Source organism: Leptopilina boulardi, unplaced genomic scaffold, assembly GCF_019393585.1.
Source record: "Leptopilina boulardi isolate dan_hultmark-lab unplaced genomic scaffold, ZJU_Lbou_2.1 LbouV2_131, whole genome shotgun sequence".
In the NCBI taxonomy this organism is placed as follows: domain Eukaryota; kingdom Metazoa; phylum Arthropoda; class Insecta; order Hymenoptera; family Figitidae; genus Leptopilina; species Leptopilina boulardi.
Genome location: NW_026137676.1, coordinates 865299 through 879078, shown reverse-complemented (window position 1 = coordinate 879078; position 13780 = coordinate 865299). Strand labels below are relative to the sequence as shown.

The window sequence follows — 13780 nt, the reverse complement described above, 5'->3', positions numbered from 1 at the left end:
GTTAACTTTAAAAAAAATGTTTAAAAATTTTTTATCTAAAATACTTTTTATGGCATTAAAAAGTACATGAAAAATCCTCCCAAAGGCAGTATTTGAAAATTAAAATCCACAAGTCCACACTTCTTTTGTAACTTAACCAATATTGGTTATTAATTTTCAGTTTTATCATTACAAATATTTTGTGGACTTAAACATTACTTTAATAAGCTTCAGATAATTTATTTAATGATTTAAAATTTCATTATTATAATTCATTTCATTATACAAACAATTTATAATAAACGTTTAGAAAAGCTGAAATACTTTTAATAAAAATGCGCATTCATAAAATATTTTGTTCAATAAAATATTTGAGGAATAACTGGTTTTATCCGAACTGATGTAACAGGTATAGTGGTAAGTTGACCGACTTTTAAAAAGCATGCCTGTAGAGTAGAGATGACGGAACATCCAGTTGGACATTGACCTTGGTAACATTAAGGCGATAGATAGTAGCATACATTATATGTATCAGGTACAAAATTATAAGTTACATTTTAAAAAATTATAAACAGAAAAATCACTCTCACAGTTTTCATTACCTTAGTACATTGGTAAGAAAAAAATGGTTATTAATGTTAATATAACGAAAATTTGTATCTAGATAAATATTTATTATTATTAAGGCAACTATAACTTTAACGGAAAAAATAACGGAATGGGATTAAACTTCTGTTAATATTAGGTTTAAAGAAAAATATCTCAATTAATCGACATAAAACAGGAAAGAAAATTTTTTGGAGTAATGGAGAGATATTTCATTAGTGAATTTGTGAAATAGTGATTTAATTGAAATAAATAAATTGTACCGTGACGCACTCGAAAATCATATCAAACTTTTATAAAGTTACACTTAATAGAGTAAAATAGTAAAAAATAAAGTGGTGTAATGTTTTAATAAAACTCTTAAACAAATTTTTGAAAATTACAAAATGAAAATTTTTGAAAATTAACTTTAAATTTTTATTCATCAATCCCAAAAACCCTTGACTAACAAGTTCCAAGAGAATTTGATCGATTTTTAAAAGTTCGACAACCATACCCCAGCAAACAATTGCATAAGGTATTACAAATTTTTTAAAGCAAGTAACATCATATATAACACATATAGATCTGTTACAAAAAATATAAATTTACCTTAAATTATTATAATAAGATTAGAGTGCGTTATATTTTATTTCTATTTGACGTCAATTATACCTATTAATCAAATAAAGAAAGGTATTTATAACTGATTTTTGGAATTCTTTAGACGGGTGAACTCTGAGAGTCGAACCCCCGACCATCATATCTCTCAACCGCACTGGGAGCGCCTAAACACGATCGACCAGGGGAAACTACGAAAATTTTTGAAAAAATGTCTCTTTTTATAATTAACACATTAAACAGATAGTTATATTATTTTGTAAAGTCATCGAAAATTTCTAAAAGTTAATTATTATAAAGAGTATTATCGTATACTCTTATAAATATTAAAGATATCAATTAATAATAATTTTGCCAATTTAAATAGTTTTAATGATTAATTGTGTTAACCTCTTTAGTGTCACGCTAAAAAATGAAAAAACTAACCACAGAATTAAAGATTCATAAAATAGGTCATATTTGCTTAAAATTTGTTACTCGGGGGTTTACGGGGTCACTGATCAGGAATCCGATGTCTGTCTTTGAAAACTTTAAAAATTCAAAATGTCAGACAATTTTTCAAAAAATGATCGGATTTACTTGAAATTTGTTACATGGAGGTTTTTAGGATCACTAATAACAAATCCGATGTAAGTTTTTTAAAATTCAAAATGGCGGATTCAAGGTGGCGGACAATTAAAAAAAATGGTCGGATTCGTTAGAAAATCGTTACTTGCAAGTTTACGGGGTCGCTGATTACGAATTTAACCTAAGTAACAAGTTTCAAGCGAATTCAATCAATTTTGGAAAAAGTCGTTCGTTATATTAAATACGCCAATTTTAATTTTTAAAAACTGACATCGGGTTCATAATAAGCGACCCCCGTAAACCCCCAGTAATAAGTTTAAATCGAATTGCATAAGATTTTCAAAAACTCATCTGCTATTTTCAATTTTGAAAATCTATCACCGGATTTGTAATCAGTGACCCCGAAAACCCCGACTAACTAATTTCAAGGGATTCTATAAAGCAGAAATATGATTTTTCACAAGTCGTCACGCGACACTCCTGGTCAATTTTATAAATGACGCCTGTAGGCGTCATTGACACTCAAGGACTTCATGAAAACAAATTACAAAATTTTTCCATCTGGGTGTGGATTATGTAATTTGATTTGATTCTGACATCAAATTCAAATTTATTTTGACGTCAAAGTCAAAAATTCGAGAAATTCATTTTTTGATTTGATTTTGACGTGAAAGTCAATTTTAATTTGAGACATTCATTTATTCATTTAATTTTGACGTCAAATTCAAATTCATTTTTTAAATTGATTTCGACGTCGAAATAAATTTGAATTTGACGTCAAAATTAAATGAACAAAAGATTGTCTCGAATTAAAATTGACTTTAACGTCAGAATCAAATCAAATTACATAATCGACACCCTGTACAACACAAAAATGGTATATAAATTTTAAATTTTGGAGTTTGTTCTACCGTTTGAAAATGGCTTAGATGGTTTGAATAAATGATTGACTTTACACCAGGACATCACGTTTCTAAGAGCGCTATGTTTGTGCCTGAGGGATAAAAATGTAATTTATATTATGAAATTAATTAATTTTAACTTAAATTTTTTCCAAGAATTTTTACATTCTCATCACATGAGAAGGTATTATAATTGGTCGAAAATTGACTTTTACTATTTCCATGAAATCTTTACGTTTTGAGGTGCCCTGAGTCAAAAAAACATGGTCCGGCGAAAGTGTCTGCCTGTGTGTCTGTATGTATGTATGTATGTATGTATGTACGTATGTAGACACAAAATGTTGTTGACACAATAACTGTTGTAAATCGAAACAAATCGTTTTGCAATTTTGCATACACAAAGTTATTATCAAAATACAGGTTAAGTTCGTTAGCCAGCCATTTTCATCAAAAAATGCAAAAACTGCGGGATTTTCAAAATTTTGAAATTTAATTTTTTAAAAAAAAAATTTTTTTTCTCTACACAGCATTACAGTCCAGGAAGAAGAAAACATTTTTTTTAAATAAAATTTTTTGATTAAATTAAAATTGTAAAAGTTACAGTGGTTTCATTGTCGAAAAACACATAAAAAACGCCAAAAAAGACATTTTTAATGAAAAATTTAATTTTATTAATGGGGTGAAAAAAATCAGTCCATAAAATAGACACATTCTCATCATAATAGACTCAGAAAATATGATACAAGTGAAAAAAATATCAATTTAGAAAAAAACCACTCTATATACATATTATTTATATTTTTTTACACAAAAATCAGAATTTCTCACTCAATTATCTTGTAATGTATTCATCTTGGCATAATGACCCCAGAGACTTTTTTCTTCAAAATTTTATCAGCTACAACTTTCCCATTAAACATTATTCTCTATCTCTTTACGTTTTTAAGATTTTAATGAAAAAAGCATTTATTTTTACATTCTCATCACATGAGAAGGTATTATAATTGGTCGAAAATTGACTTTTACTATTTCCATGAAATCTTTACGTTTTGAGGTACCCTGTGTCGAAAAAACATGGTCCGGCGAAAGTGTCTGTCTGTGTGTCTGTATGTATGTATGTATGTATGTATGTATGTATGTATGTATGTATGTATGTATGTATGTATGTACGTATGTGGACACAAAATGTTGTTGACACAATAACTTTTGTAAATCGAAACAAATCGTTTTGCAATTTTGCATACACAAAGTTATTATCAAAATACAGGTTAAGTTCGTTAGCCAGCCATTTTCATCAAAAAATGCAAAAACTGCGGGATTTTCAAAATTTTGAAATTTAATTTTTTAAAAAAAAAATTTTTTTTCTCTACACAGCATTACAGTCCAGGAAAAAGAAAACATTTTTTTTAAATAAAATTTTTTGAATAAATTAAAATTGTAAAAGTTACAGTGGTTTCATTGTCGAAAAACACCTAAAAAACGCCAAAAAAGACATTTTTAATGAAAAATTTAATTTTATTAATGGGGTGAAAAAAATCAGTCCATAAAATAGACACATTCTCATCATAATAGACTCAGAAAATATGATACAAGTGAAAAAAATATCAATTTAGAAAAAAACCACTCTATATACATATTATTTATATTTTTTTACACAAAAATCAGAATTTCTCACTCAATTATCTTGTAATGTTTTCATCTTGGCATAATGACCCCAGAGACTTTTTTCTTCAAAATTTTATCAGCTACAACTTTCTCATTAAACATTATTCTCTATCTCTTTACGTTTTTAAGATTTTAATGAAAAAAGCATTTATTTTTACATTCTCATCACATGAGAAGGTATTATAATTGGTCGAAAATTGACTTTTACTATTTCCATGAAATCTTTACGTTTTGAGGTGCCCTATGTCGAAAAAACATGGTCCGGCGAAAGTGTCTGTCTGTGTGTCTGTATGTATGTATGTATGTATGTATGTATGTACGTATGTGGACACAAAATGTTGTTGACACAATAACTTTTGTAAATCGAAACAAATCGTTTTGCAATTTTGCATACACAAAGTTATTATCAAAATACAGGTTAAGTTCGTTAGCCAGCCATTTTCATCAAAAAATGCAAAAACTGAGGGATTTTCAAAATTTTGAAATTTAATTTTTTAAAAAAAAAATTTTTTTTCTCTACACAGCATTACAGTCCAGGAAGAAGAAAACATTTTTTTTAAATAAAATTTTTTGATTAAATTAAAATTGTAAAAGTTACAGTGGTTTCATTGTCGAAAAACACCTAAAAAACGCCAAAAAAGACATTTTTAATGAAAAATTTAATTTTATTAATGGGGTGAAAAAAATCAGTCCATAAAATAGACACATTCTCATCATAATAGACTCAGAAAATATGATACAAGTGAAAAAAATATCAATTTAGAAAAAAACCACTCTATATACATATTATTTATATTTTTTTACACAAAAATCAGAATTTCTCACTCAATTATCTTGTAATGTTTTCATCTTGGCATAATGAACCCAGAGACTTTTTTCTTCAAAATTTTATCAGCTACAACTTTCCCATTAAACATTATTCTCTATCTCTTTACGTTTTTAAGATTTTAATGAAAAAAGCATTTATTTTTACATTCTCATCACATGAGAAGGTATTATAATTGGTCGAAAATTGACTTTTACTATTTCCATGAAATCTTTACGTTTTGAGGTGCCCTGTGTCGAAAAAACATGGTCCGGCGAAAGTGTCTGTCTGTGTGTCTGTATGTATGTATGTATGTATATATGTATGTATGTATAAACGTATGTGGACACAAAATGTTGTTGACACAATTACTTTTGTAAATCGAAACAAATCGTTTTGCAATTTTGCATACACAAAGTTATTATCAAAATACAGGTTAAGTTCGTTAGCCAGCCATTTTCATCAAAAAATGCAAAAACTGCGGGATTTTCAAAATTTTGAAATTTAATTTTTTAAAAAAAAAATTTTTTTTCTCTACACAGCATTACAGTCCAGGAAGAAGAAAACATTTTTTTTAAATAAAATTTTTTGATTAAATTAAAATTGTAAAAGTTACAGTGGTTTCATTGTCGAAAAACACCTAAAAAACGCCAAAAAAGACATTTTTAATGAAAAATTTAATTTTATTAATGGGGTGAAAAAAATCAGTCCATAAAATAGACACATTCTCATCATAATAGACTCAGAAAATATGATACAAGTGAAAAAAATATCAATTTAGAAAAAAACCACTCTATATACATATTATTTATATTTTTTTACACAAAAATCAGAATTTCTTACTCAATTATCTTGTAATGTTTTCATCTTGGCATAATGACCCCAGAGACTTTTTTCTTCAAAATTTTATCAGCTACAACTTTCCCATTAAACATTATTCTCTATCTCTTTACGTTTTTAAGATTTTAATGAAAAAAGCATTTATTTTTACATTCTCATCACATGAGAAGGTATTATAATTGGTCGAAAATTGACTTTTACTATTTCCATGAAATCTATACGTTTTGAGGTGCCCTGTGTCGAAAAAACATGGTCCGGCGAAAGTGTCTGTCTGTGTGTCTGTATGTATGTATGTATGTATGTATGTATGTATGTATGTATGTATGTATGTACGTATGTGGACACAAAATGTTGTTGACACAATAACTTTTGTAAATCGAAACAAATCGTTTTGCAATTTTGCATACACAAAGTTATTATCAAAATACAGGTTAAGTTCGTTAGCCAGCCATTTTCATCAAAAAATGCAAAAACTGCGGGATTTTCAAAATTTTGAAACTTAATTTTTTAAAAAAAAAATTTTTTTTCTCTACACAGCATTACAGTCCAGGAAAAAAAACATTTTTTTTAAATAAAATTTTTTGATTACATTACAATTGTAAAAGTTACAGTGGTTTCATTGTCAAAAAACACCTAAAAAACGCCAAAAAAGACATTTTTTATGAAAAATTTAATTTTATTAATGGGGTGAAAAAAATCAGTCCATAAAATAGACACATTCTCATCATAATAGACTCAGAAAATAAGATACAAGTGAAAAAAATATCAATTTAGAAAAAAACCACTCTATATACATATTATTTATATTTTTTTACACAAAAATCAGAATTTCTCACTCAATTATCTTGTAATGTTTTCATCTTGGCATAATGACCCCAGAGACTTTTTTCTTCAAAATTTTATCAGCTACAACTTTCCCATTAAACATTATTCTCTATCTCTTTACGTTTTTAAGATTTTAATGAAAAAAGCATTTATTTTTACATTCTCATCACATGAGAAGGTATTATAATTGGTCGAAAATTGACTTTTACTATTTCCATGAAATCTTTACGTTTTGAGGTGCCCTGAGTCAAAAAAACATGGTCCGGCGAAAGTGTCTGTCTGTGTGTCTGTATGTATGTATGTATGTATGTATGTACGTATGTAGACACAAAATGTTGTTGACACAATTACTTTTGTAAATCGAAACAAATCGTTTTGCAATTTTGCATACACAAAGTTATTATCAAAATACAGGTTAAGTTCGTTAGCCAGCCATTTTCATCAAAAAATGCAAAAACTGCGGGATTTTCAAAATTTTGAAATTTAATTTTTTAAAAAAAAAATTTTGTTTCTCTACACAGCATTACAGTCCAGGAAAAAGAAATATTTTTTTTAAATAAAATTTTTTGATTACATTAAAATTGTAAAAGTTACAGTGGTTTCATTGTCGAAAAACACCTAAAAAACGCCAAAAAAGACATTTTTTATGAAAAATTTAATTTTATTAATGGGGTGAAAAAAATCAGTTCATAAAATAGACATATTCTCATCATAATAGACTCAGAAAATAAGATACAAGTGAAAAAAATATCAATTTAGAAAAAAACCACTCTATATACATATTATTTATATTTTTTTACACAAAAATCAGAATTTCTCACTCAATTATCTTGTAATGTTTTCATCTTGGCATAATGACCCCAGAGACTTTTTTCTTCAAAATTTTATCAGCTACAACTTTCTCATTAAACATTATTCTCTATCTCTTTACGTTTTTAAGATTTTAATGAAAAAAGCATTTATTTTTACATTCTCATCACATGAGAAGGTATTATAATTGGTCGAAAATTGACTTTTACTATTTCCATGAAATCTTTACGTTTTGAGGTGCCCTGTGTCGAAAAAACATGGTCCGGCGAAAGTGTCTGTCTGTGTGTCTGTATGTATGTATGTATGTATGTATGTATGTACGTATGTGGACACAAAATGTTGTTGACACAATAACTTTTGTAAATCGAAACAAATCGTTTTGCAATTTTGCATACACAAAGTTATTATCAAAATACAGGTTAAGTTCGTTAGCCAGCCATTTTCATCAAAAAATGCAAAAACTGCGGGATTTTCAAAATTTTGAAATTTAATTTTTTAAAAAAAAAATTTTTTTTCTCTACACAGCATTACAGTCCAGGAAAAAAAAACATTTTTTTTAAATAAAATTTTTTGATTACATTACAATTGTAAAAGTTACAGTGGTTTCATTGTCGAAAAACACCTAAAAAACGCCAAAAAAGACATTTTTTATGAAAAATTTAATTTTATTAATGGGGTGAAAAAAATCAGTCCATAAAATAGACACATTCTCATCATAATAGACTCAGAAAATAAGATACAAGTGAAGAAAATATCAATTTAGAAAAAAACCACTCTATATACATATTATTTATATTTTTTTACACAAAAATCAGAATTTCTCACTCAATTATCTTGTAATGTTTTCATCTTGGCATAATGACCCCAGAGACTTTTTTCTTCAAAATTTTATTAGCTACAACTTTCCCATTAAACATTATTCTCTATCTCTTTACGTTTTTACGATTTTAATGAAAAAAGCATTTATTTTTACATTCTCATCACATGAGAAGGTATTATAATTGGTCGAAAATTGACTTTTACTATTTCCATGAAATCTTTACGTTTTGAGGTGCCCTGTGTCGAAAAAACATGGTCCGGCGAAAGTGTCTGTCTGTGTGTCTGTATGTATGTATGTATGTATGTATGTATGTATGTACGTATGTGGACACAAAATGTTGTTGACACAATAACTTTTGTAAATCGAAACAAATCGTTTTGCAATTTTGCATACACAAAGTTATTATCAAAATACAGGTTAAGTTCGTTAGCCAGCCATTTTCATCAAAAAATGCAAAAACTGCGGGATTTTCAAAATTTTGAAATTTAATTTTTTAAAAAAAAAATTTTTTTTCTCTACACAGCATTACAGTCCAGGAAGAAGAAAACATTTTTTTTAAACAAAATTTTTTGATTAAATTAAAATTGTAAAAGTTACAGTGGTTTCATTGTCGAAAAACACCTAAAAAACGCCAAAAAAGACATTTTTAATGAAAAATTTAATTTTATTAATGGGGTGAAAAAAATCAGTCCATAAAATAGACACATTCTCATCATAATAGACTCAGAAAATATGATACAAGTGAAAAAAATATCAATTTAGAAAAAAACCACTCTATATACATATTATTTATATTTTTTTACACAAAAATCAGAATTTCTTACTCAATTATCTTGTAATGTTTTCATCTTGGCATAATGACCCCAGAGACTTTTTTCTTCAAAATTTTATCAGCTACAACTTTCCCATTAAACATTATTCTCTATCTCTTTACGTTTTTAAGATTTTAATGAAAAAAGCATTTATTTTTACATTCTCATCACATGAGAAGGTATTATAATTGGTCGAAAATTGACTTTTACTATCTCCATGAAATCTTTACGTTTTGAGGTGCCCTGAGTCAAAAAAACATGGTCCGGCGAAAGTGTCTGTCTGTGTGTCTGTATGTATGTATGTATGTATGTACTTATGTGGACACAAAATGTTGTTGACACAATAACTTTTGTAAATCGAAACAAATCGTTTTGCAATTTTGCATACACAAAGTTATTATCAAAATACAGGTTAAGTTCGTTACCCAGCCATTTTCATCAAAAAATGCAAAAACTGCGGGATTTTCAAAATTTTGAAATTTAATTTTTTAAAAAAAAATTTTTTTTCTCTACACAGCATTACAGTCCAGGAAGAAGAAAACATTTTTTTTAAATAAAATTTTTTGATTAAATTAAAATTGTAAAAGTTACAGTGGTTTCATTGTCGAAAAACACCTAAAAAACGCCAAAAAAGACATTTTTAATGAAAAATTTAATTTTATTAATGGGGTGAAAAAAATCAGTCCATAAAATAGACACATTCTCATCATAATAGACTCAGAAAATATGATACAAGTGAAAAAAATATCAATTTAGAAAAAAACCACTCTATATAAATATTATTTATATTTTTTTACACAAAAATCAGAATTTCTCACTCAATTATCTTGTAATGTTTTCATCTTGGCATAATGACCCCAGAGACTTTTTTCTTCAAAATTTTATCAGCTACAACTTTCCCATTAAACATTATTCTCTATCTCTTTACGTTTTTAAGATTTTAATGAAAAAAGCATTTATTTTTACATTCTCATCACATGAGAAGGTATTATAATTGGTCGAAAATTGACTTTTACTATTTCCATGAAATCTTTACGTTTTGAGGTGCCCTGTGTCGAAAAAACATGGTCCGGCGAAAGTGTCTGTCTGTGTGTCTGTATGTATGTATGTATGTATGTATGTATGTATGTATGTACTTATGTGGACACAAAATGTTGTTGACACAATTACTTTTGTAAATCGAAACAAATCGTTTTGCAATTTTGCATACACAAAGTTATTATCAAAATACAGGTTAAGTTCGTTAGCCAGCCATTTTCATCAAAAAATGCAAAAACTGCGGGATTTTCAAAATTTTGAAATTTAATTTTTTAAAAAAAAAATTTTTTTTCTCTACACAGCATTACAGTCCAGGAAAAAGAAAACATTTTTTTTAAATAAAATTTTTTGATTACATTAAAATTGTAAAAGTTACAGTGGTTTCATTGTCGAAAAACACCTAAAAAACGCCAAAAAAGACATTTTTTATGAAAAATTTAATTTTATTAATGGGGTGAAAAAAATCAGTCCATAAAATAGACACATTCTCATCATAATAGACTCAGAAAATATGATACAAGTGAAAAAAATATCAATTTAGAAAAAAACCACTCTATATACATATTATTTATATTTTTTTACACAAAAATCAGAATTTCTCACTCAATTATCTTGTAATGTTTTCATCTTGGCATAATGACCCCAGAGACTTTTTTCTTCAAAATTATATCAGCTACAACTTTCCCATTAAACATTATTCTCTATCTCTTTACGTTTTTAAGATTTTAATGAAAAAAGCATTTATTTTTACATTCTCATCACATGAGAAGGTATTATAATTGGTCGAAAATTGACTTTTACTATTTCCATGAAATCTTTACGTTTTGAGGTGCCCTGAGTCGAAAAAACATGGTCCGGCGAAAGTGTCTGTCTGTGTGTCTGTATGTATGTATGTATGTATGTATGCACGTATGTAGACACAAAATGTTGTTGACACAATAACTTTTGTAAATCGAAACAAATCGTTTTGCAATTTTGCATACACAAAGTTATTATCAAAATACAGGTTAAGTTCGTTAGCCAGCCATTTTCATCAAAAAATGCAAAAACTGCGGGATTTTCAAAATTTTGAAATTTAATTTTTTAAAAAAAAAATTTTTTTTCTCTACACAGCATTACAGGCCAGGAAAAAGAAAACATTTTTTTTAAATAAAATTTTTTGATTACATTAAAATTGTAAAAGTTACAGTGGTTTCATTGTCGAAAAACACCTAAAAAACGCCAAAAAAGACATTTTTTATGAAAAATTTAATTTTATTAATGGGGTGAAAAAAATCAGTCCATAAAATAGACACATTCTCATCATAATAGACTCAGAAAATATGATACAAGTGAAAAAAATATCAATTTAGAAAAAAACCACTCTATATAAATATTATTTATATTTTTTTACACAAAAATCAGAATTTCTCACTCAATTATCTTGTAATGTTTTCATCTTGGCATAATGACCCCAGAGACTTTTTTCTTCAAAATTTTATCAGCTACAACTTTCCCATTAAACATTATTCTCTATCTCTTTACGTTTTTAAGATTTTAAAGAAAAAAGCATTTATTTTTACATTCTCATCACATGAGAAGGTATTATAATTGGTCGAAAATTGACTTTTACTATTTCCATGAAATCTTTACGTTTTGAGGTGCCCTGAGTCGAAAAATCATGGTCCGGCGAAAGTGTCTGTCTGTGTGTATGTATGTATGCATGTATTATTGTATGTATGTACGTATGTAGACACAAAATGTTGTTGACACAATAACTTTTGTAAATCGAAACAAATCGTTTTGCAATTTTGCATACACAAAGTTAGTATCAAAATACAGGTTAAGTTCGTTAGCCAGACATTTTCATCAAAAAATGCAAAAACTGCGGGATTTTCAAAATTTTGAAATTTAATTTTTTAAAAAAAAAATTTTTTTTCTCTACACAGCATTACAGTCCAGGAAAAAGAAAACATTTTTTTTAAATAAAATTTTTTGATTAAATTAAAATTGTAAAAGTTACAGTGGTTTCATTGTCGAAAAACACCTAAAAAACGCCAAAAAAGACATTTTTAATGAAAAATTTAATTTTATTAATGGGGTGAAAAAAATCAGTCCATAAAATAGACACATTCTCATCATAATAGACTCAGAAAATATGATACAAGTGAAAAAAATATCAATTTAGAAAAAAACCACTCTATATACATATTATTTATATTTTTTTACACAAAAATCAGATTTTCTCACTCAATTATCTTGTAATGTTTTCATCTTGGCATAATGACCCCAGAGACTTTTTTCTTCAAAATTTTATCAGCTACAACTTTCCCATTAAACATTATTCTCTATCTCTTTACGTTTTTAAGATTTTAATAAAAAAAGCATTTATTTTTACATTCTCATCACATGAGAAGGTATTATAATTGGTCGAAAAATGACTTTTACTATTTCCATGAAATCTTTACGTTTTGAGGTGCCCTGTGTCGAAAAAACATGGTCCGGCGAAAGTGTCTGTCTGTGTGTCTGTATGTATGTATGTATGTATGTATGTATGTATGTACGTATGTAGACACAAAATGTTGTTGACACAATAACTTTTGTAAATCGAAACAAATCGTTTTGCAATTTTGTATACACAAAGTTATTATCAAAATACAGGTTAAGTTCGTTAGCCAGTTATTTTCATCAAAAAATGCAAAAACTGCGGGATTTTAAAAATTTTGAAATTTAATTTTTAAAAAAAATAATTTTTTTTCTCTACACAGCATTACAGTCCAGGAAGAAGAAAACATTTTTTTTAAATAAAATTTTTTGATTAAATTAAAATTGTAAAAGTTACAGTGGTTTCATTGTCGAAAAACACCTAAAAAACGCCAAAAAAGACATTTTTAATGAAAAATTTAATTTTATTAATGGGGTGAAAAAAATCAGTCCATAAAATAGACACATTCTCATCATAATAGACTCAGAAAATATGATACAAGTGAAAAAAATATCAATTTAGAAAAAAACCACTCTATATACATATTATTTATATTTTTTTACACAAAAATCAGAATTTCTCACTCAATTATCTTGTAATGTTTTCATCTTGGCATAATGACCCCAGAGACTTTTTTCTTCAAAATTTTATCAGCTACAACTTTCCCATTAAACATTATTCTCTATCTCTTTACGTTTTTAAGATTTTAATGAAAAAAGCATTTATTTTTACATTCTCATCACATGAGAAGGTATTATAATTGGTCGAAAATTGACTTTTACTATTTCCATGAAATCTTTACGTTTTGAGGTGCCCTGAGTCAAAAAAACATGGTTCGGCGAAAGTGTCTGTCTGTGTGTCTGTATGTATGTATGTATGTATGTATGTACGTATGTAGACACAAAATGTTGTTGACACAATAACTTTTGTGAATCGAAACAAATCGTTTTGCAATTTTGCATACACAAAGTTATTATCAAAATACAGGTTAAGTTCGTTAGCCAGCCATTTTCATCAAAAAATGCAAAAACTGCGGGATTTTCAAAA

General features: G+C 27.2%; 1 protein-coding gene across 5 annotated transcripts in view; it reads left to right on the top strand.

Annotated features, from left to right (window-relative positions):
• The first annotated feature begins 443 nt into the window (after positions 1-443).
• LOC127291318 (protein PFC0760c) overlaps positions 444-13780 on the top strand; it is a 288501-nt gene continuing 275164 nt past the window's right edge. For 3 of the 5 annotated variants that reach the window (XM_051320386.1, XM_051320385.1, XM_051320383.1), the window contains exon 1: positions 458-593. The gene's annotated coding sequence lies outside the window, so the exon portion shown is untranslated. Of the gene's footprint in view, positions 594-13780 lie in introns of all 5 variants that reach the window. The other 2 variants (XM_051320387.1, XM_051320388.1) reach the window with 2 other exon arrangements.